This window comes from Aquila chrysaetos, chromosome 8 (assembly GCF_900496995.4).
Source record: "Aquila chrysaetos chrysaetos chromosome 8, bAquChr1.4, whole genome shotgun sequence".
Taxonomy (NCBI): Eukaryota; Metazoa; Chordata; class Aves; order Accipitriformes; family Accipitridae; genus Aquila; species Aquila chrysaetos.
Genome location: NC_044011.1, coordinates 32426637 through 32448726, shown reverse-complemented (window position 1 = coordinate 32448726; position 22090 = coordinate 32426637). Strand labels below are relative to the sequence as shown.

The 22090-nt window shown below is 38.1% G+C and overlaps 1 protein-coding gene across 6 annotated transcripts in view; it reads left to right on the top strand.

The window, feature by feature from the left end:
• Nucleotides 1-22090, top strand: part of PLCB4 (phospholipase C beta 4) — a 216140-nt gene that overhangs the window by 61536 nt on the left and 132514 nt on the right. For 2 of the 6 annotated variants that reach the window (XM_041125493.1, XM_041125492.1), the window contains exon 1: nt 19411-19460. The exons of 1 other annotated variant lie outside the window; for it this stretch is intronic. The gene's annotated coding sequence lies outside the window, so the exon portion shown is untranslated. Of the gene's footprint in view, nt 1-19404; nt 19461-22090 lie in introns of those variants that run through there. 3 more of the 6 variants (XR_005933031.1, XM_030021185.2, XM_041125491.1) reach the window with 3 other exon arrangements.

Genomic DNA, 22090 nt, shown 5'->3' with positions numbered 1-22090 from the left:
TTTTCAACTTGCAGTGCCATTTGGGGCCAAACACGCACTCATATATTCATAGCATTGTGTGGGTTTTGTTTTGTTTTGTTGGTTTTTTTTTTTTCCTTTCAAATTGGGCTTATCTCTAAGCACAGCAGTAGATTGAAACATCTCTATTTTCAGGGAAGTATGCTCTCTTAGAATGCATATCATTTTGAGGGGCTGGCAGTGGTCCTTCTCAATACCAGGGGCGTGGTGGTGTCACAACTCCAGTTTTCTTGCTATTGGTATGTGAAAGTACTGCAGTGACCACTTTTTTATTTGTTTCAGTTTAGGACCAGGTCTTCACATTCCCAGTAAGAGTTTTCATCAATGGGACCCATGTGAGAAACTCTTAAGCTCAGTTTTATTATATGCTGAGGGGGCAACTTTCAACCTTTATTAGTAGAAGCACTGCACATCACGCTTCTTGCAGGCCTGCATTCAAGTTTTGTGTTTTTTTCATTCAAGGGTTGTTTTTGTTTCTTTTTTTTTCTGGTAGTGCTGGCTATGCCCACAGTTACAACTTCCAAATACTGTTTGCAAGGCTGTTTTTTTCTAAAAGCTTTTATTGCTCTGTTCACACTTAAAAACTGTGTGTCGTTCTGTTTGACAACTCTTTAGTCTCTGCATGTCACCAAGTACTGTTTGAATGGTAAACGATGGTTCCAAATGGAAGAGTTTCAAATTAATGAATAGTGTGAAGCAGCAGAATGATTTCTAATATGAATGAAAGTGTATCTTGTATTGTCGGGGAGTGATTAAATAAGTATCCTAAACTGTGACCAAACGTCAAAGGAAGGAGAATAATTTGTTAGTGGTCTGTTCCCTGTTCAAAAATGAAACTTCTCTCAGCCTAATGAATGAGTAATATCTTGGATACACCAACTTCACTAGCTTTACCTCACTGATAAGCATGGATTACTCATGATTTGCTTTGTTAAATGTGGTTGAATATATACTGCCAGCGTGAAATTGAATTTCATCTCCACCCTCACCCCCCAAAGCTGAGCTGTCAGTCAGGTTCCATGGTAAATGTCAGCTTTTCAGGACAGCAGTACACTTTCATCTCAGGTTTGCTGTCACCAGAACCTGCTGTTCTGAAAATCTGTTGGTGAGCACAAAGGTTACATGCTGTATATGCTGATCACCCCTGAAAAGTGGGGATTTTTGAGGTGTCTGAGTGGATCTGGTTCTAGTTATGGGTACACAGTGTTTATTCATCAAATATCCTGTTAGACACATTGATACTAGTCTGTGTAGGAAGTTGAATATATTTAGGTAGCAATTAAAAGAATCGGTCATCTTTGACCTTATAATTTCTGGGTTTTTATGGGATAGAGCTTTTCTTTCACAACGTTATCATTGCCTTGCCTCACTTTTGTATTACAGCTATCATAGATCCTTTCAAATTGAATTACTGTCTTAATTTTAAACAAATGAAAGCATGTTTTAATGTTTATGAGTATGATTTCTTGAGGCAGACGATTGGCAGCAAGAAATGGAAGTTTTGGACTTAAGTTAGAAGAAGTTGGGAGACAATATGCTCCACTGCAGAAGCGAAAGCTGCAGTAGAGGTAAACATCTGTAGAAAAATGTAAATTGATTGTTTGCTACTCTTCCATTACATCAGTAAAGATTAAATCGGCTTCAGATGAGATTTTACCCATTGTAGTTTTATAGTGGTGGTTTAAGTAATCGGACAGGGCTGAAAATGAGATTTTAAACCTTTGATGCTATAAGATATTCCAGCCTTCTAGGCACAACATTTAATTATACCAGCCAGAGTTTGCTTTAGCTTTAATGAACAGTTGTGTCTTTGTAGACCAGTTCAGAGAAGAGAGAAATTCACACAACTGCCCCAAACTGGAAGCATACCTTCCATGGAAAAACTCTTCAGTCTCCATGGACTCCAGCTCAATCTGTGATTGAAAATGAAAGAAGGAATAAGATATTTATGTGAGGGACCGAAGTGTGTGATGTGGTGGTTATGAGATGCGACTAGGGATGAGGGTGTGGGAGAGAACAGCTCTGCTGCTGTCTGCCAAGTGCCATTTGGGACCAGAGCCTTTTGGTGACCTTTGGCAAATAAAGCAAGCTGTCTGCACCTTGTCTTCTGTGCAAAGAGACTATGCCTTCTTCACAGTAGTGTTTTGAGACCTAATTAAGATTTTTCCAAGGAATTCCAGAACCTCAGATGAAAGGCATGCACAGAAAGCATTATAATTAACAGGAGCTTATCAGCTGAGCTTTACAGAATTAATAGATTCTTATAAATATAAAACTGAATGTTTTTTAGAAGCTTTTCACTACATCCATACCTAAAAAGCATCATTTGTAGATACGATATTTTAAGATTAACAAAAAGAAATGTTTATTTCCTTGTACTGGGATATTTTTCTGTGTGCGTATCAACTCATGTGCCTTATTGTTTTAGGGATCTGGGGGTTTGGGAGTGTGTGCATTGCTCTAGGATATATCCACATAAGGGAAAAATTTGATTAGACTGTGTCTGCAGGTATTTTCCCATTTCTCCTATAACCATATGAGTGTGTTAAAATTATTTTCTGTTTTCCAAAGACAAAAAAATGCAGTTAAAAATTAATTGACTTGACTGCCTCTTTCCTGTGCGTTTTCCTTCTCAACATTTGGCATATTCAAGTATTGCTACTACTGGAAGGAGAGATTGGACTACCGCTGACTTTTAAGGCCATTTTGCTCTACTCCATTTATATGGCAAACATAAGAGTGACTGGACGTAAATTAGAGTCAGGAGGGCTGCATGACCTGTATGGGAAGGAAGTTGTGGCTGGCTTGTATTGTACAAAGAAGCTATTGCCAGTACATGGTAGTTACAGTTACCAAAAAAAAAAAAAAAAAAAAAAAAAAAGGCAAGTAACCCAAGTAGAGGGTGCAGTACCAGTGCCCCATAGTGCACACTGAGCACTGAATGCTTGTGGAAGAGATGGTGAACTCTTAGTTACGCATGCACTTACTTTAATAACAACACAAGGCCCAGCTCCTGCTCTAGGCAAGCATAGAGTTTTATAGATTGGGGCCAATACTTGATGACTCTGATGAAGATTATTTCTTTTCTGGAATTTAAACCACAAAAATATTGTTTACAAAATGGATCTGATCTGCAAGTATATTCAGGGAGTGTATAATAGAATTGTATTTAATGATCTGGGTGGTCTGCTGGGTGGCACTGTTTTGTATTTGACTATAAAATCTGTCACCAGCCATTCTTTCACTGTAGTTTGCTGTCTGGTAGGAAATGTATGTCAAGCAGAATCAATATTATCGTTCCTTTTGACTTGTCTCTGCTTTTAATCATAACTGGAAAATAGTATACATGGTGGGGCACTGAAACCATTTGTCACAATGCTTTTATTGTCTTATTCAGCTGCAGTATAGCATTCATTTAGTGCTCGCATAGCATGTCATTTCCATTTGCAATACAGCACAAGGGAATTCTTATTTCATTTCGTAGAAGAAGATTTGGCAAAATTAGAAGGCAAGTAACTCATCTTTACCATTTTTTGGCTGGGTGGGGTTTTTTTGTTTGTTTTAGGTTTTTTTTGGATCAGCAAAATGGGAAATAACTGCAGCGACAGCACCAGATAATTTGGTATCTAGGTTAGGTAGTGTTATAAAGCAACAGGCATTGATGATCTAGTGTCATATGATGATGATGTGGTGATGCAAACACGTGTGTTTATTTATATTACACTGTGATTTATCAGAGCACTTGAAATACAGGATCTCTGTCCTGAATTTAGCACTTTGCTTGCAGACTTTAGGCACTGCTTAGCCTGTCTTTAATGCAGAATCTGTGCCTTATTAAAGCACTTAAAAATCAATACAAAGATGTGGAAGGAAGAGGGCTAGTGTGAGAGAATGGCATGGGCTAACATCATTTCACAGGTTTGCAGTAAGGCTAGTTGTGTGCCAGGACGCCAAATATGATAGATAGTGAGTGCCCTTTGTTTCTGAGGGTTAGCCTCAGCCCAAGCAGGACAGGCACTGGATCAACTGGTAGAGTTTCTTGGTAAGAGAGGATAAGGTTCTACAGCATGTGGGTTGCAGTTATATGCATGGGTGGAAGTACCTGACTTTGGGGAGGCAAAGAGTAATTAATTTCCCTTCTTTTGCTTCTTTCTTTTCCTCTGTGCTCTGTACAAGTCATTCTGGCATAATGATTTTGTTGTGCCCTGCAGTACAGGGTGAGAAAATATAGTCCTTAGGAGAAGGGAGTTGGTTTCTTACAGGGAGAAGGACTGATAGAATAGCACTGTCAGAGTTAAGTTCTTGCTGTGGTTATGCTATGTCTGTCCTGCAGCTAGCTGTGTGAGCGCAGCATCAGGCGTTACGTTTGAAGTGGCTCCCGTCTGCCTTTCTTGAGTGGGTGCCAGCAGTGATGCAGTAGTGCTGAGAGAGATGCCAGCTTCACTGGAGAAACAGCTACATCTGGGTACCCATGCCGAGAGGCAGCCCCCTGCAGCATCATGCTGATGGGCCTCACTAATGTTGGCAGGCTGAACACTGGCTGACCATGTCTGTGCATGTGGCAATCCCACCTCCAGCAGCAGTGTTAGCTGTACCCAGTGTTAAAGATTGACAAATTTAATACTGACATGTTTTCAGGCTTGTTCTTGTGCCATTTGTTTTTCACAGATAAGTTGATGGATAAAGGGGTGGTTAGATTGAGAATAGCATTGGGGTAAACAAACATTTACTTATTTAAGAATAAATTTGTATACTTAATGGTTCTATACAGTTGCTTTGTGCAATTCAGACTTGTTTGGATAAGAAAATGTTTTTTGAAATTTAGTTTCTGGTAGGTTTTGATTGATATACATCAACTCTCACCTGAATTTAAATTGTATTGATTATGATTTTGCCAGCTAATATTGTAACATTTTTATTTATTTGTTTTACTGGGCACTATAATTGAACGAGTACAAGCCCAAGGGTGAAAGCAGTCATCTTAGTAAAAATTGATTTATCTATGCTACAAGATGATATGTACTTTGTATTTTAATGATGCAAAACTGATAGAGCTAAGATAAATCAATCTTCCAGTGTAGGTTAAGCCTCACTCAGGAGCAAGAACTATAACATTTGAGAAACAGAAACAGCAAAGGAATATTTAACTTTTTCAAATAAATGTTTTAACTCTTATGAAAATTTTTTCCTAGTATTTTTCTACTTGTCAGATGCTTTTTGCATCCTTCAGAATATCTGGAGTATCTTAAAGGTTATAAGTCTGTTTCAAGCACTTCTGGACTATTACTAGTATGCTGTAATTGAAAGATAGCAGAAAAGAAAACTCCCAGTAAAATACAGAAGATTTTTACCTTGACAGTGGTTAATGTTATTTTTAATGTTTCTTTTATGCATTCAGTTGGCTAGGACCTGTAAGCACGTCCTTCACGAGCAGTTCCACTGTGTGAAGTTGCACACTTGGTCACTTCCCTTGTTACTTTTATTTTGTTGTTTATTTGTCTGATTTATTTTTAACTGGAGAACAGTTATGGGAGTGGCAGAGAGTAGAATTCTTTTTCACTCACAGAATAGCATGCAAGAAAAGCATAAGACATTGAAAAATACTACTATAAAATCATAAAAATGGGCCAGCAGTCTGATAGATTGAAGCTGTAATGAGGGAACTGTTACTGTTTTATTTGAAATGCATCAGATTTTAAGTCAATGATATCTTCCTAAATTAGCAGCCCTTCTAGTTAAGGGAGAAGTGTTGAATTGTAACCTCTTAGTGGCATAAAGTCAAAGAGCTTTTTATGGATGGGTGAAGACTGTTGATTGCATGGGGAAACAGGCGATATGAATGGATGGCACGGAGCTGCTAGTAGGGAACAGCCGTGGATTGCAAATTGATGAAAAGCAAAGGTTCATTGACTTAAAGGCTGCCTGGATACATTACTGTTAAATTACGGTGAGCATAGTTGGGGCACGCATAAGACATTTTCCTTTTTAAAAATAAATTAAATAAAATATGTATCGGTTGAGTTGGATTAATCAATTATGAACCATTTGTTTATTCTGTTTTGTTTCATAGAACTGCAAATAAGATGGGTACACATACACAAATAAAGGCAAAACTAGCCTAATACACTGATTCATATAAAGCATTATTTTAATTCTAACTTGCAATTGGAAGATATCTTACATGTCAGATAACAGCTCATATTTTCTTTTTAAGTGGTTGTGCACATAACTGATTCCGACCTTTTGGCAGAGGAATTGTTGGCTTGCTTTGCCACAGACATGTGCCTATTACAGTATAGAAAAGTCAGCAATTTGAAATACCAAAGGATTTAAGAGGCTTTTTTTCTGTGAATTCTTATACTTCCCTATTGAAAAAAATGTGATAAAACTTTGCAGAGACTGTTGGAAATCCTGTAAAATGTAATGAAATATCATTTATCTATTTAAACTTAACCTACAGAATTACATGAGTAATGTAGTCCTTAAAATAAGCAGAATGGTTCAAATACCTATAGAAAAGTTATGAAACATTGCAAGAACCTTTACATAAATGTTAAGAACAGAAACTTTACATGCAAAGTATGAAACAGTATTTGCAGCAGAATCTGGTAAAGCACTCCCCCTTCAAAATTCACTGTTTGGCTGGACACAAAACTGAGAGAGAATTTTGTGTGAATGGGAGCAGATATCCTAATTATACATAGTAGGGACTTACCTATGTGAAGAACTTCTGTTGTAAATCACCAATTTTGACTGTGATACAGTGAAGACTGTCCCATGTAATCTGTAAATTCAGGTGGGCTACATCCGTATAGCTGGTGGTAACTCTAGGCTTAAATCTGCAGCTGAACCTAAACACGTTGGTGATCTAAGCCATGAGGTCTGGTGCTGTAGTTGGAGCCTGCAGTGAGCCAACTGACTTTCTAGGCAAGGAAACCCTGGATGTCTGGTAGTGGATGCTTAGGTATTGTTGAGGTTCACACCTTGCTCTGTGTACAGCGTGGGCGCAGTGTCTCTGCAGGCCCATTGCGATTACTCTGGCATTTTTGTACTATGGCATTTGATGAGTGATGCTGCCAGCTGAAAAGCGTAGTCGCTTTTTTTTGATATACGGTGCTTGTGGTGCCCTGTTTCCTTCCAATAACAAACTTCTTGTATTGATAAAAAACCTAATCTAGTTCTGCAGGTAATTCCCTTTTCTTCTATTTTAAATCACTTTGAATGCATCTTTCATCTCACCAACCATGTAGCTAGAAGAGTCATGCTGACTGCCTCTTTGCATGTGGGTCTATTTATTCATAATCAGATGCTTTGACCAAGAAGTTCTGTCTTTAAAGTGTCAAGATTTCAATTCTTTGCATAATTTCCTGTCACTCCTATTTCCAGTCTTCATCAAGTCATTTTGATAACTTGAAACCAGTCAGCTACAGTACTGGTGAAAATTTATACTTAAGAATGTTCCTGGTTTTGCATGGTGAAACAACTTGTTAGCATTTTATGCCTTTTAATTATTTTTTTTTTTTTAATAGAAGTTCTTTTGTAGAAACTGGAAAAAAAGAAGCTTGAGTTTATAGGAGACAAATTTTGGAAATATGATGAACCAGGAAGTTGCTAGACAGTTTTCTGGTTCTTTTAACAGTCAGACTATATTTCACATCACAGTTTACATTACAGATAATGTTAAATAGCATATGGTAACATTCTTTGGATGAAATCCTAGCTCTTCTGAAGTCAGTGACAGAATTCACATTGATTTCAAAATCATACTCATTGTCTGATTCATAACCAAAATTCTTCAAAAAATGGTATCCTTGGAAGAAAATGTAGCCTGCAAAAGCCAAGAATGCAATTTGTTATGGTTCTAGAGTCTTCTGGAGTACAGGGGAAAGGAGAGAGTGAACAAGTGTTGTAAACTAGCTTATACTGGGCAGTTTTAGCAGGGCTAGTAAAAGCTCACAGAACAGTTCTAAAAAGCTGGTTGTAGTTCTACAGCTCAGCTGTGGTTTTACAGCTTTCATGATACAATTTTTTTAAACAGTAACTAATATTAATTCATTGGTTTCTTTCTATATTTTTAATGTATGGCAACTACAAGAGATCAGAGAGATATTTGGTTGACTTCAAAAAAGAAATCTGATGCAGCTTTATTTGTGATCCTCTTAAACCACAAAGTAACTGTATTGCGAATTATTTCATGCATTTTCTCTAAGCTCATTCCATACAGCTTTGTAATTAGGTCTGTAAGGGCCAAATGCAGTCCAGATGAAATCACTTGCATTCCACCTGCCTGCGTTGAAGCAGACTTTGGACTATGTATAATATATGGGAGTAAGTGATAAGATCACAATGAATAGTCCCTCTGTTCAGTAATGATCATGGGGAATTTTAAGAATGCCTAAAGAAAAGCATCTTTCTTCTGGAAAGAATTATTTGTAGTTTTAGGAGATGTAGGTTGCAAGGAAATTATATAGTGACTATGCAGACTATTGCCTGTACTTTTTATAAGTAAAGTAAAACCCAAAAATGTTACTGTCAAGCTATTTCAAGTTCAAGTGGAGAATTTCTCTCATCAAAATGATAGTGAATTTGCTTTGAAAAGTATATAAGTATGTAGACAGAGAAATATTAAAAAGTCATATAAGGGAAAAATACAAAGTTCTGCATTCGTTTTTTAGGTCACTTGCATTTTTTGTCTTTTATCACTCTTGGTTTTGCTTATTTGTTTTTCTGGACCTCTGCAAAAAATCTTGAGTCTTGTTCCATACAAGAGCTTCCCTGAATGCTCCTCTATCTCTAGGTCTTGCTTTTATTCAGTTTTCCCATAGAATGGATTGACTGATGATTTTGTTCTCCTTTTTGCAAATAATTATTTTTTTAGCCTTACCATTTTTCCATGACAAGCCTCATTGAAGTGAGTACAATCATAGGCTTAAATATATGCAAGAATATAAGATGAAGGCCTTTCTGTATTGGAGTGCAACTTTATCCAACTTCCAAGTAGTCTTTCTAAAAGTCCTAAGTGAAATTATTGTATAAGGCTTTGTTATGTTGTCTGTTCAGTGTGTTCTCATAATTTCAGTACAAGATACTTCAGACTGATGGGTTTTGTTTGGGTTTTTTTTTTTTTAATAAGGTGACAGAAGTACTTGACAGTCTACTGTCTTTTTTTATTTTTTATCTTTTCCAATGATGTTGGATAATCTTACATGTCAACTGCAGTAGTGTTTTTATGAGGTTTTATTCTATATAAAACTTTATGGAAAACAATAGTAAACAGCAACAATCTGTGAAGTTTTTTTGTGGCGTTTTACTGGTAACCATTACAAAATGAAACAGGGTTAGCATAAAGTTTGAGTAAGATTTAATTCATACACTGAAATTGATTAGAGCATTTAGGTGATGAATGACAATTCATCATTTTAATAGTGAACTTAGAATTAAAATCTTTGCTGAAACTGTCTTATTAAATGAAATGCAGATTTCAACTGTTTACATCATGTAGTCCAACCACTTGGATGAAGGTATATGTTTGGCTCTCTGCAAGTTTGCATATTTCTTTTATAAATTATACTACTTTTTTATTATAATCTATTCATATCTAAACTATGATGACATTTTCAGTTAGATGTATTTAGTTTTTATTGTTGATACTGGAAATGTGTAACTTAGTGTTCTTAAGAATGGAACTTTTTTACTCCAGTTGTATATTAAATGTCTGTGTATGGTTTTATTCAGTTCTAAACAGGATCAGTTGACCATAGTGAGATCATGTATATTTGTGTGTGTTCATGAACTCTTACTTGAATAAGAAGCTTCCAGTGCTGCAACCATTACCATTCAAATGATGTGAAAATATTCAAAGTTCATTTATCGTGTATAAGTTCCAAAAGGAATGCTTTTTAAAATGGGAAATACAGCAGAAAGTTTAGTGAGACCCATGAGTACTGTGTTGTTACAGATGCATCTTGACTAGCTGACTTAAAATGAAAATATAAATAAGACAGCATTATGTGCTCATATGTGCACAAGTGTGAATACTCCTGGGACTGGTGACCCATCAGCCATTGGGCCAGCAGCAAACTTGACTTGACTTCAGTAGAAGAAATACCATTGTGAATAAATTGCTGCCACAGTGGTTTCCAGTCTCTCAGAGCCTTGTTCATATGAATACATGTAGAAATAAATACCCAGACACTCCAGGAGTCCAGAATAGACAACTTTGTTGGAATCTTCCTTAAGAAATAAACTTTTTTTTTTTGCATTAGGGAGGTCTTGTCATCTTCTAGTGGTGGTTATCTGTTGGCTTGCTCTTTTCAAAGACCCTGCTGATTGAGACTTAGCAACATTGTCAAGTCTGCAGAGGGATTTTCCCTGTCCCCAAGCAAGGCTTAGGAATTGAAAACAAACTTTGTCACAGTTGTTCATATTAGGTGCAAGATTTTTCCTGGACCTGTTTTGCCAGAGGTGACCTGTAATGCATGTTTGTTCATCCATGGGAATGGCAGTGGTGAAAACTACTGTTAACAGATACAGCATGGTCTTCTCGGGGAGAGAGGTCCTGCTGCAGAGCACAGGGGATGACATTTCAGGTCTATGTCTAAGTGACCCCCATGGACCGACTGTCCAGGCAGTATCAGTGCCCCAGCCTTGTCTCAGCAGGAATAATGACTTCATGTAAATGAAGTACGATTCTCTCACGTTTCATCTTGCTGCTCCTGATCAAAATAATAGATCCCCTGTTATTTCTGGTTGAAATAGTAATGAATATGTAATTACTACAGATTCCATTTCAAGACTGAGTATACATTACACAGTTGAAATCAGTGGCTCTACTTGTGTGTAAGCTAAGTGTATGTCCAGGTGATATACTGCATTAAGCCATAGTGCACATGACATGCAGAATTGAATTCATTCAGGTTAAGAGAGAAGAATTAGAGAAAGGAAAAAATAAGGTGGTGATAGGCTTCATTATTAGATGGTAAAATAACCTCTTAGAGAAGAATATCATTGCCTTAAAGGATGTAGCAGACAGTTTAAAATCTAAAATCTTGGTTTAGACCATTGTTCTGTACCTTTGTGAGCATTTACTGAATAAACTTAAATTACTTGAGACTTTCTGTATTACAGTTTCCTTGCAGGTAACTCCACAGCATGATATACTAGACAGCTGATCATAGATGGCATTGTTGTGGCATATGTGTCATTTGCCCTGGGAAACTAGGTCTCATACGGACTACTGATTATGGAAGGTACCTTGTTCACTTGTCAATACACTAGCCACAAGGAAGTCAGCATATGGCCTTACCATGCAACATTAGTTATGTGCTATTGTGGAATAAAAATCAGGATATGACTGCGCTGAGGTGAGGCTTTGACAATTAGCTCATGTTTCAGATCATTTGAGTTCAGAACAATTGAGTCCCTTTTGAACAAGTGGTTGCAGAGTTGCTGTCCTGTACTGAAGAAATCTGCATAATTTGTAAAATGCATATGCTAACAAGAGCAAAGGCAGTGTTCTGGTGAGAGTTTCTATTCAGGCATTATAAATATTAACCTAATTTGTGGGGTTTGTTTTTTGTTTTGTTGGTTTTTTGTGGGTTGGGGGGGGGGGGTGTTTGGTTTTTTTAAACTCAACTTTTGTCACTGAACTCTACAGCCAGTATCTAGAAATGAATAAATAGCATTCTGTAAATAAGAAAGTGGACCTAAACCTGAAGATTTAAAGACATACCATTGTTGAAATTTTTCTGGTCAAAAATAACTCAAATCTGGCCGGTGTAAATGATATGTGGGAAATTAACATAGTTATTTAATCATTTGGAGATAAACGAAAAGCAGAGAGTGAATAGTAAAATTGAAGGTAGCGTTCCATTGGAAAAATAAAATAGTTACTCTGTCACTTCTTTATTTTTCACATAAGAAGGAATAATAGCATTTATTTCAATGTTTCGTCTATAAGAAAGTCTTCCTTTATTTCCTTAGCAAAATAAGAAGTAACACTAAGTAGTGTATATATAGAAGTCATGGTAGATTCTCTATTTCCATCACCATGAGCTGAGAATGGACACTTACAACTCTCCAAAATACTTTATTATGCTCCAAGCAAGTTATGATGAGAGTCACTGTATTCTTTTTTTCATTCAAATCAGCAGTGAAAGAAGGATATGTGGGAGATACTCTGTTTTATTCTGAGTTACGAAGAAAAAGGAAATAAAATAGAAAGAAATACTGTATGTAAAATATGCTGCTTATTTTATCGTGTTTATATTATTTTGCTGTGACTTTATTATGTTGTCACAATCTTTTTATACTGTGAAACTGCACCATCTAAAAAACTTCATAAATTATTTTGCAGACACACTGGCACCACCTTTTTCTGTTTTCGGGTTTAACCCTTAAGAACACAAACTGAAAGTTTTTGGAATCATCACTTGGTATTTCTACTTAATTTTTTTCTTTGCAATCCTTCACAGAATTGTGCTACTCAGAGCACCCAGATCATCAGCAAGTATAAATAAGTCTTTGTAACTGTTTTATTTTCACTGGTTGCAGACTAGCTAGGGTTTAGCACTTAGTTTCTATTCCATGTGTATATTTGCTACCTTTGAGCACAAAATTTGGGTCCATTTTTAAGAAATCCCCACCTATTTTGCTGCTTTACCACTTCTTTTTGCCTGGCACTCTGTGAAGGATGTCCCTTGAGCCCTGCTATATACTGAGTATACTATACTCAGAAAAGTTCTGAGGACCTCACTACTGGCACCTTCTGATTGTGGAGAAGGGTGTGCACAGTCGTGTTTTAATCCCCCAGTGCTGGCTGATCGTTTTGGCACAATGATTTCAGTGTGGCTGCTATGCAGTGGCAGTTTTGTATCACTCCTGAGTCATTGGTGAAGGAATCAGTGATGCCTCTAGTGACAAACAATGGGTTTCATCAAGCTGAATAAGGCAGTCATTGCTGTGATCGAAGTATTTTCTTAGCTTTTTGTCTCTGTTCCTGCCACAGCCTGTCTTCTTACAGAAGGTTCTTGTTTACTTTCTGTGGCAACTGTGGGCCTCTGTTTGACTGTTCTGCAAATCTTTGTAATTGGGGTATGGGTATGTGTTTGATACTTTTCTTAAAAAGGCCTTGTGATTTTGGAGGTCTTCCTTATTTCACATTTTAAATGTTCTAAAGTGAACAGAGAAGATAATATAAAAGATTGAGTACAGTGCTGTAGGAAAGAGGAGTGATGTGTAACTATCATTTCAAGACAGAATGAGTTCCCACGAGTTCCTAAGACTTAGGGCTACAAAACAAACTTGTTGCTGGATACTTTGAGTAGGCATATAGATTTAAAAATTGAGTCTTTGCAAAGAGGGATGTGAGGGATTTTGATGCCAAAAACATATAAAAGAACATCCCCAGAATCCAAGGATCATTTGTGGAATAGAGGGGTGCAGCCTTGGGCCCACAGGATTAGTGTTGTGCCAGTTTCTGCGGAAAGCAGCTGTAGGAGAAAGACGTGTCTCTAACTGCTGCAGGCTTATGCAATTCAAATTCCTTCAGTGAAGCAGTGATCTTCAAACTAGGTTTGCTCAGATAATACTGGTAGCAGACAGTTGGGCAAGTGGCTTTGCTGGAACTCACAATAACAACCATGTACATACAGGTGCTTACTTTTGTTGAGGTGAGAAGGCTGCATACAGGCAGATACCCTGAGGCTACAGCTAAAATCAGTGTGACAGGAGACCAAGCTAAAAGCAGAGCTTTTCCTCTCTTCAGGAATAGCCATCTTTCTGTACCCTTTAAAAGTAACTTCCTTTACCCCGATGTAGAACCTCTGCTGTAGTTTATTGGCGTCGGTGGAAGTATCCCTGTTAACAAATGTGAATCCAGGATTTCGCACTAAGGATATAATGGTGGACAGGTCATTGATTGCAACACATATTTACACCAGAACTAACAGAAAGATGCTCGAGTCAAAAGAGAAGCAGCAAGTGCAAAATCCAGCAAACAGTTGAGAGTTTTTAGTTTTCCATTTTCCATGTATTGCTCTAGATGTGGCACATTACTGTATGCTGATTCTTAAAATCTCATTATTTTGAATACTCTTTCTTCCCCAATCCATTTGGACATGATTTTTACTGCTCCTGTTACAACCCTCTGTAGAAGTCAATGTTCCTTGCAATTGTAAAGCAGCTTGAAATCACAGCCTTTAAATCCTTTAAAACATTAATCCCTAGTTCCAGCATTTTGTAAAATGCCAACTGCTGTTAGCATGCTGCAATTAAAGCACACATAAGGCAGTGCTGAAGAAAAAGATGAATGTGTCTGGCCTGCATGAAATAGAAATGTGAGGATGCAGGTCCATGTTGTATTGCCCTGGGTATAAAGCTTTTTTAGCAGTTCCTGGTCCCAACTCAATTTGCTTTTTCTCCTTATTCAACTGTAATTTACTATTCCCTCAGCTGTGCTCTTCTATGTGTTTGTCAATCCAAACCTTAACCCTCATCAGTGAACTGAGTATAGAAAATAAGAAAAAAGAAAGGAAAGAGGTAGGGTTTGGTTAGGGTTTTTTCCTCCTAAAATAATTTGAGTCTCACAAACAGCTGCACAGATGCAACTATGTGAGTAGGACAGCAGCAAACTGCCAGTTAGTTATGCACAAACAGTGGTGGGAACCTTGTAAAATGCCTTTGCCACTGGGAAATTGTAGTGGTCAGCTTAGATTGCACCTGATGAGGCAGTCTTCCTAAAATAAGTACCAGTGTTCCTTTTGTAATGCCTGTGTTCCTTGTATAATTAATGTATGTGTTTTGGAGGGCCTTCAGAGGAAGCTCACATCTGCCTATTGCAGGTGTTTGAACTTGCATGGACAAACCCCCCACTTTCCCTACTTGCTTGCTACAGGGTTTTTTAGGAGTTTCTCTAAGAACGTGGCTTCTACTAGGTGCCAAACTTAGGCAGATTTGATCAACTTGATCTTGCCAGAAGTACTTTGCTGTCATAAAGACTACCAAGACTACTTTTCTTCAAGAAAAGAAAATAGCAGTGTTGTTCCATACTCCCTCCCTCCTGCATCCCCATCCAGCAGTGTTGTTGCGAATGCTGGCCGCCTTAGTAATCTTCCAAATGGTCTAGCAGTCCTTGTATTATGGCAGAAATTACTGCTCTGCCTGGAATTCTACTGCAGTGCTTCCAGTCACAAATTTTTTGCTTCAGCAACAATAAAATATTTCAACTTTTAGCATAGTGTACAGCTGACTAGCAACGCTGGGGACCAGAAAGATTTTGTATTGTTGGCTTTGGCAGTTGTTAGATCTAAACATTGCTCCATTATTTTTTATTGTGTTCCCTTATAGCAATTGAATGTTTGAGGTTTTTAGAAACAAATAGAAAATGTTTGCTATTCCCTCCCTTTTGGGTTACTTTCCTGGTCATATACTAGCAATGCCATTCACGTTTGAATAAGTTGTTAGCTGTGTGTCTAACTCCTTTGTTGTTGTCTCTTTACTGATCAAGTCTTCAGGAGGAAGGTTCACTGAGTGTAGAGAGATGTAGAGGCACTGCAGTGGGAAGCAGGACATCTCAGCAGCAGCTGTGCATTTGCTCATCATGGATTTTTTTTTTTTTTTTTTTTTTTTTTTTTTTTTTGTGGCTTCAGGTTAGAGGTAGACAAGTAGAAGTGAAGCAAGGGTCTATGCATATCTGTTGTCTCTGTTACAGCAATGGTGAAAAGGGATTTATTTACTGCCTGTCAGCATGGTTGGTAGCTGGGGTGGCAATCCGTGCTTAGGTTGAAGTGAGGATGGATTCAGTCCTGCCTGATTCCCTCTGTTACTCAGCCTCTACACTGAGCAGTGTAGTAGCAGCGAGGGACAGTGTCTGGCAGTGGCAGTTTTCTTTTGTGTGTTGAACTAGATTGTTAGTGCCATTTGTGCCTTGGCTATGTTCCTGATTTGAAAAAAGATAACATGTAAAAGTGCTTTAAATAACAAAGGGCTTAACCAACCCTACCATGTTGTAATTTACATCTAGCTATACAATACTATTAAATAGCAAATAATTAGCATGTATGTCAGTAGTCTGAAGGGCCCAAGAACAGTTCCGTGGTTTCCACTGGGTCTGGAAATCACTTAGTTGAGTAGTGGCATGCATAGTATAATCAGCAGGTTTCAGTATGGTGATTTATAAATTACACAACATGATTTAAAGCTCAGCTTCACAAAAATAAGAGAAATGGATTGCATGATGTACAGCAGGCCAGCTGTGTGATTGTGGACCCATTTATGTAATTACAAACTGAAACTTACCCTGTACTTCAAGTCTGTTATTGTTGATAAAATTAATCATATACTTTAATTTATTGTCCTGTAGCTATGCACATAATTCCCATTTGACAGCTTGTTCAGGTAGGCCCCAGATTGCAATTAGCACTGTGTGATATAGTTAGGCCTCAGTGCCACCTCTTGTGAATTGTTAGTAAATATTGCCAGTCAGGTGCTTATGTATAAAATATTTGTTTCTTTTTTACCTTGAGAGAAGCAAGATTTGTAGGAGCAGATGATATCTTTTATCAGGCTAACTGGTGAGACCAGCAAACAAGCTTCTGGACACAGGCTCTTTTCCGGGCCTCTGAAAAATAGCTCTAATAACGCTGATGGATCATTTGCGTGTTCTGTCCTCTAAAAAGATTTGTGGAGATGGTGGTTGCAGTTCTTTCCCTGAAAAAGGCTGACGGGAGATTACTTGTAAAGTTGGGGGAGGGGTTTCCTCATGGAAATAGGGATTAAAGATTATATAAAGTTTCCCTTTTGTTGCTTCTTCTCACAGGAGTGTTACTGGGATCTTCAGTGAACGAGGCTAGAAGCAATTCTATTTTTGTGCCTTAGTTTCATATAAGCATGAACTTGCTTCTTTTGGAGAATGTTCACAGAAGAATCAGATGTCAAAATCCATCCTAGGAATGGTTGTTAGATCCCTGGCGAATAAAGCTGTTCTTACACTTGACAGGCTCACTGTATGTTGCCTAATACAGGAATCCATTTTATGCAGGACCAGGGTTTGGTTTTTTTTCCTGTTTACAGAAAAGTTTCAAGTAAAATTCCTAGTTCCATCTGGAGTTATTAAGAGTTGTCCAGCTTTGTTTTGAATCTGGATATGAAGTAGAGCCTGTGTTGGTGAACTACATTTATAAACTTCCTTACGGTGACAGGGTGATACCAGTTGTCTCTGCGGATCTTTTTATACATCATTAGTGTTCATTAGCCCTTACATCAAAGTATTACTTATTCCTTTCCAGAGGTCAACAGACTTGTCATAAATAATTCCTTTATTTTTAAGAAAACTCAGAAAATAGTACAAAATTCTTGCCTGTGCTTCTGTGGAAAACTTCAAATGGTATTCGCATGTAGTGTAGACTGCAAAGCATGAAGACTGTGAACAACCCCTCAATATGGTTGTTAAATCCGGTCGAGTTTGTGTTTGCCTAGTGTTTGGCTGATCTTGGCACTTGGTTGACAGCAAGCTGGCTGGGATTTAACCTGCATTAGGCATGGGCAGTGTTTCCTTATCTAAGGGCGGGGAAGAAGAAGTGACAGGTTGTTTCAGCTCCATCTGCTAACATGGTATGGCTGTCATACTCATATCAAACTGAGCTCTTGTAGATTGTGTTTCATGACTTAACATGAAGGTAGGGTTTTATGCCTTCATTTTCAGAATTGCTATTTTAACTGGTCCCCTTAACGGTTACTTTTTCTCTTATCTCACAGCTCCACCTACTGTTGTTGCACTTGGTTATATTCAGTGTCCCTCTTCATCTCCAGTTTTCTCTTAAACTCACAGAGCTAAAAGCCGTTTTCATCTTTCATGCACTTTTGCTGTTCGGTACCTCCTTTGTCCTCCTTGGTCTCCCCTAAATTCCTCTGCTACTTCGCTGTTGCCCCTGATTTACTTTAATTGCTGTGAGCATCACCATGACACTTCTCTGACTGACAATTTTAGGTGTTACTCAGATCTCTTTGGGTCACAGACTGAAGACTGCTGCATGAGGGGATTGCATGTCAGATGCTTGACATCTGTTGGAAAAAGCATCTTACCTGTGCACACATCTAATTGTTTCCCCAAATTTTAACTATGTCACATTCCTGTTACTGTAACAAACTTGCTTTGATAAATGCAGTCTTACTTCACCAATTTTAAATGATTCCACAGTATTTAGCCTGCTCCTTTGATGGTGTCATTGCCGCCTTTCCTTCTCCTTCTTCCTGGCTTCTTGTACATCAAACTTCATCTGCCTTTTTGTAGTTTCAGGGCTCTTTACCATGATTCCCAGTGGCTGTCACCTCTGCTGTGTTTCAGTAATGAGAAATGTACTTTCACCCCTGATCAGTCCAGGACCCAAGCCTTCATTGTTCATTTTTTCCATTCTGAAGTCAAGACCTTTAGACTCTTAATTTTTGCAGCCTCTTGCAGCAAAAGATGCTACCATAACATCTGACAAGCTGCCTCATTATCCTTCTTCAGTTCCTCATATAAAGTCTTGTCTCTACAAACAAACCACTGTTTTGAGACTCTTGTGTAGGAAGTATTATCTTGTTATTTTCAAGGCTCCTCATACCCCTCCAGTTCAGCTATGTGTATCTCTGGCAACTTTTCCCACAAGGTGTTTGGGACACAGAGTAACTGGTTCTGTTTTGGTACAATGCCAGACAAAATAACATGTGGCCTATGACTGCAGCTCTGAGGTGGTGTCAAAATACAGATGATACTAACATGCCCTTGCTAGATGTTTTACTTGCAATAACTTGTGGGTGAAACCTGGCTACATGGCAGGCAGGATGCTTAGAAACCTTAGGAATGGATATGCAGGGGGTCATTGTCCTCATTTTGTAATGCTTATGCTCTACTCCCCTGTTAGTAGTCTGGTGTTACTGGAACTTGTCTGTTACTCATTCTGAAGTGAAATCTTCCCAACTTTATGTTGCTCATCTAAGGAAGACATGAAACACAAACAACTAAAATCAGCTAGCTTTTATTGTGGGAAGATAAAAATATGGCAGCACTCTTCAGCTGCTCCTTTGTGATGATTATTAATCATTCAGGATGCTTTATGAATGTTAAAAACTGTGCTGGGATGGTGCAGTGGGGAATGGCATGCTTCATCCAGAGCTTCCAACAGTACCAGCCATGACTTATCTTTTTCTTTGCAAGATTATATAGCAAAACGTTTCCCATGAAAAATTTAACAGTGAGATAACCAAATCCTGTTCTGAAGCGTTCGTCTTGATACTGTACTTTTGTGGACTACGGGAGGGGTATTTTTGCCAGTAGAGAGATCTAGCAGGTAACACCAGGGTTTATACTGATCATCTTGTTTTATTGCTTCACAGAAGGAAGAGTTTCCCAGCACATCAGTCTAATTAGACCACTGTTTATCCATCCAGTCCAGAACTGCTTTGTAAGTTGCTTGCTCACAAACTAGAATTTGCAAACGTGGTGCTAATGGATTCTCTCCCCCTCTCAATATATCAGTTTAAACTTTTGGTCCACTACTGTGTGACTCTGAATCAATTGTGTGTGTGCGTGTATATATATATAAATATATATATGTATATGACTTGGCTTCACATATATTATCCTGTAATTAGTAAATTAGAGTATCAGAGAACGAAGAGGCTGTTACTTTGGCATGTAATTTCTAGGTCTTACGTGTTTCACAGCAGTATTGGCTTATAATATTTTAAAATCTCAGCCTGCCACCATATTTTGCTGGTTTCTGTGGAGATGTCAGACTGTGAACCTCATCAGGAGCCAATTTTGTTCTTAAAGAACAAAGGAAAACACACAAACGTTTTTGTATTGTGGTGTAAACACTGCTGGAGTAGCATGTATATTAGAGACACGAACAACTCGCTGATGTTGGAAGGAAGGTCAGGGAGCTGGTAGTGTCGCTGAAGTCTTTCTGACCTATATATTGTAACCAATAGCTTAAGATAGCCAAGACCCAAAAGAGACAGCTTTACTAATTGAGGAGGCAGCTTGGAGAACAGTGGGGAGCGAATGTAGCATGTGGGGCATGGGTTGTTGCCACTGGAAAACTGTTGACTGGTAAATTCTGAGAAAGCTATTAGTAGCCTTATTTCCACGATGAGAGCCTGCTCAGTTTGTGAGGGAGTAGTCAGGGATCATGACATGTAGATGACCAGCTTGTGAAGAGGAACTTCATGAAGTAGCAGGTAGAAACATACTTCTGTACAGCAGGACTGCCTAGGCAGCTCTTAGGATTCCACAAGCGCTCTCAAATTGCAGCTTAACAAAACCATAACATAGCTTTTGCACTTGCCTTGCTCTTGATTGGTTCATACTAACCTCACTAACTGTCATGACAAAACCAAGCCAACAAAAAGATCAGCCAAATGTCCATCTAGTTCTTGCTCTCACTAAATGGGAGACATCTTCATGATTGAATTTTGAATTCTGTTGCCATGGATGAGTGTCACGCAACACTAGCAACAAATGAAACTGCTGAGGTGCAAAGCCTGCAGACTAATAAGAAATATTGGATCAGTGGCCTACACTTAGAAGTACTTTTTTTCACACAGAAAATCCAAGATTTCAAGCCTGAAGGAAAGTAACTATTCCTCCAGACAATTCTTTGTGGTACATCTGAATGTCTTGCTCCTTAATGTGTATCTGTGTGTTATGGGAGCCCATTGCTATGGTCTCCAATTAATCTGTTAAATCTTCCTGGAGAAATCAGGATGACGTTCAGTGATAAACCGCATAACAGTCACTGTGGAGTGGCTAGTCTCATAAATGCTCTCATCTGCTGGACCAGTGTCACCAGAGGCTCTGGATCAACCAAGTGAATCTTATAGTGGGCAATGGAGAATATTCCAGTCTTTTTCACTGCAATTAGTACTGTGCAGAAAAGCCTACACATACCCAGTAGTGAGGGAAAAGGGAGTACTACCTGGTACAGGCATTACCTGGAATTGCCTTTTCCACCCATAAAATAGGTTCAGCTCCAGGCTGAACAACTCAGCATTCTTTCATTTTATATTCCCAGCTCTATATTCTCCATGGATATACCAGAGTATTGCTCTATTTTGGTTTTCTCCTTTGCCATTGCACACGATTCAAGTGCCAGTGATAATGCCTCAACTGAATTTGTTTGTTACTGTTAAAGCTTAAATCAGTGATTAGAACAGTTGAAAAATGTTAGCATTTTCCTGGAAATACAGCTAGTGCTAGGCAGAGCTTACTAATACAAACTTGAGAAATTGTGGGTGGATGTTGTATTCCCAAGGGGTGAAATAGTTGACAATAGCATGGCAACTGACAAACAGCAACAGAAGTCTTTTTTGGCATTCATATGGGACCAAAAAGAATACATGCCGTTCAGAAATCAAGTGGATAATGAAGTATTTGGCTATGGTAGAACAACAATATCCAGGCTGTCCTGGAGTTCAGAAAGCATTTTTATTGTTACTGAGTTGCCATGGTTGTTTGGTGCATATGGAGGCATATGTGTGTGTGTGTGTATCCTAAATGAAAATGTGTCTCCAATTATTTAAACTTAAAAATACCAAAAGTCATTAGGTTACATTTGGACTTACTTTTAAATTAAAGTGCTCCTTAAAAAGTATAAATAAGTATTTATTTAGAACCAAAACAAACTTCAGCATCGGAGACCAGTGCTAAACCTCTAACAAGATTCTGTGACCCATGAAGGCTCATCTAACTGTGTTTGCATTCTGTAATTAAGCTTTATGGTGGCCTTGCTGGCTTTGAATATTTTATGTGTAGCTTGGAAGCCTGTTTGAACCTTTCTAGGAGTCAAATAGGTTTTTTTCAGCAATCCTGAAAGTAAAAACCTGCATATGAGGTCCTTGAAATAATAGGTATTAGGGAACTTTATTTTAGTTAAGTATACAAGATTGCACAGTGGGTGACATCTGTTTAGCACAGCAGCTTGCTGGAAATACTGGGAATGAGGGCTCATATTCTGTAAGCAATTTAAAAAAAAAATACAGAGTTTGTTTAAAACATTTCAGCTGTTGTTGTGTCTGGTGCTTCTTGTATAAT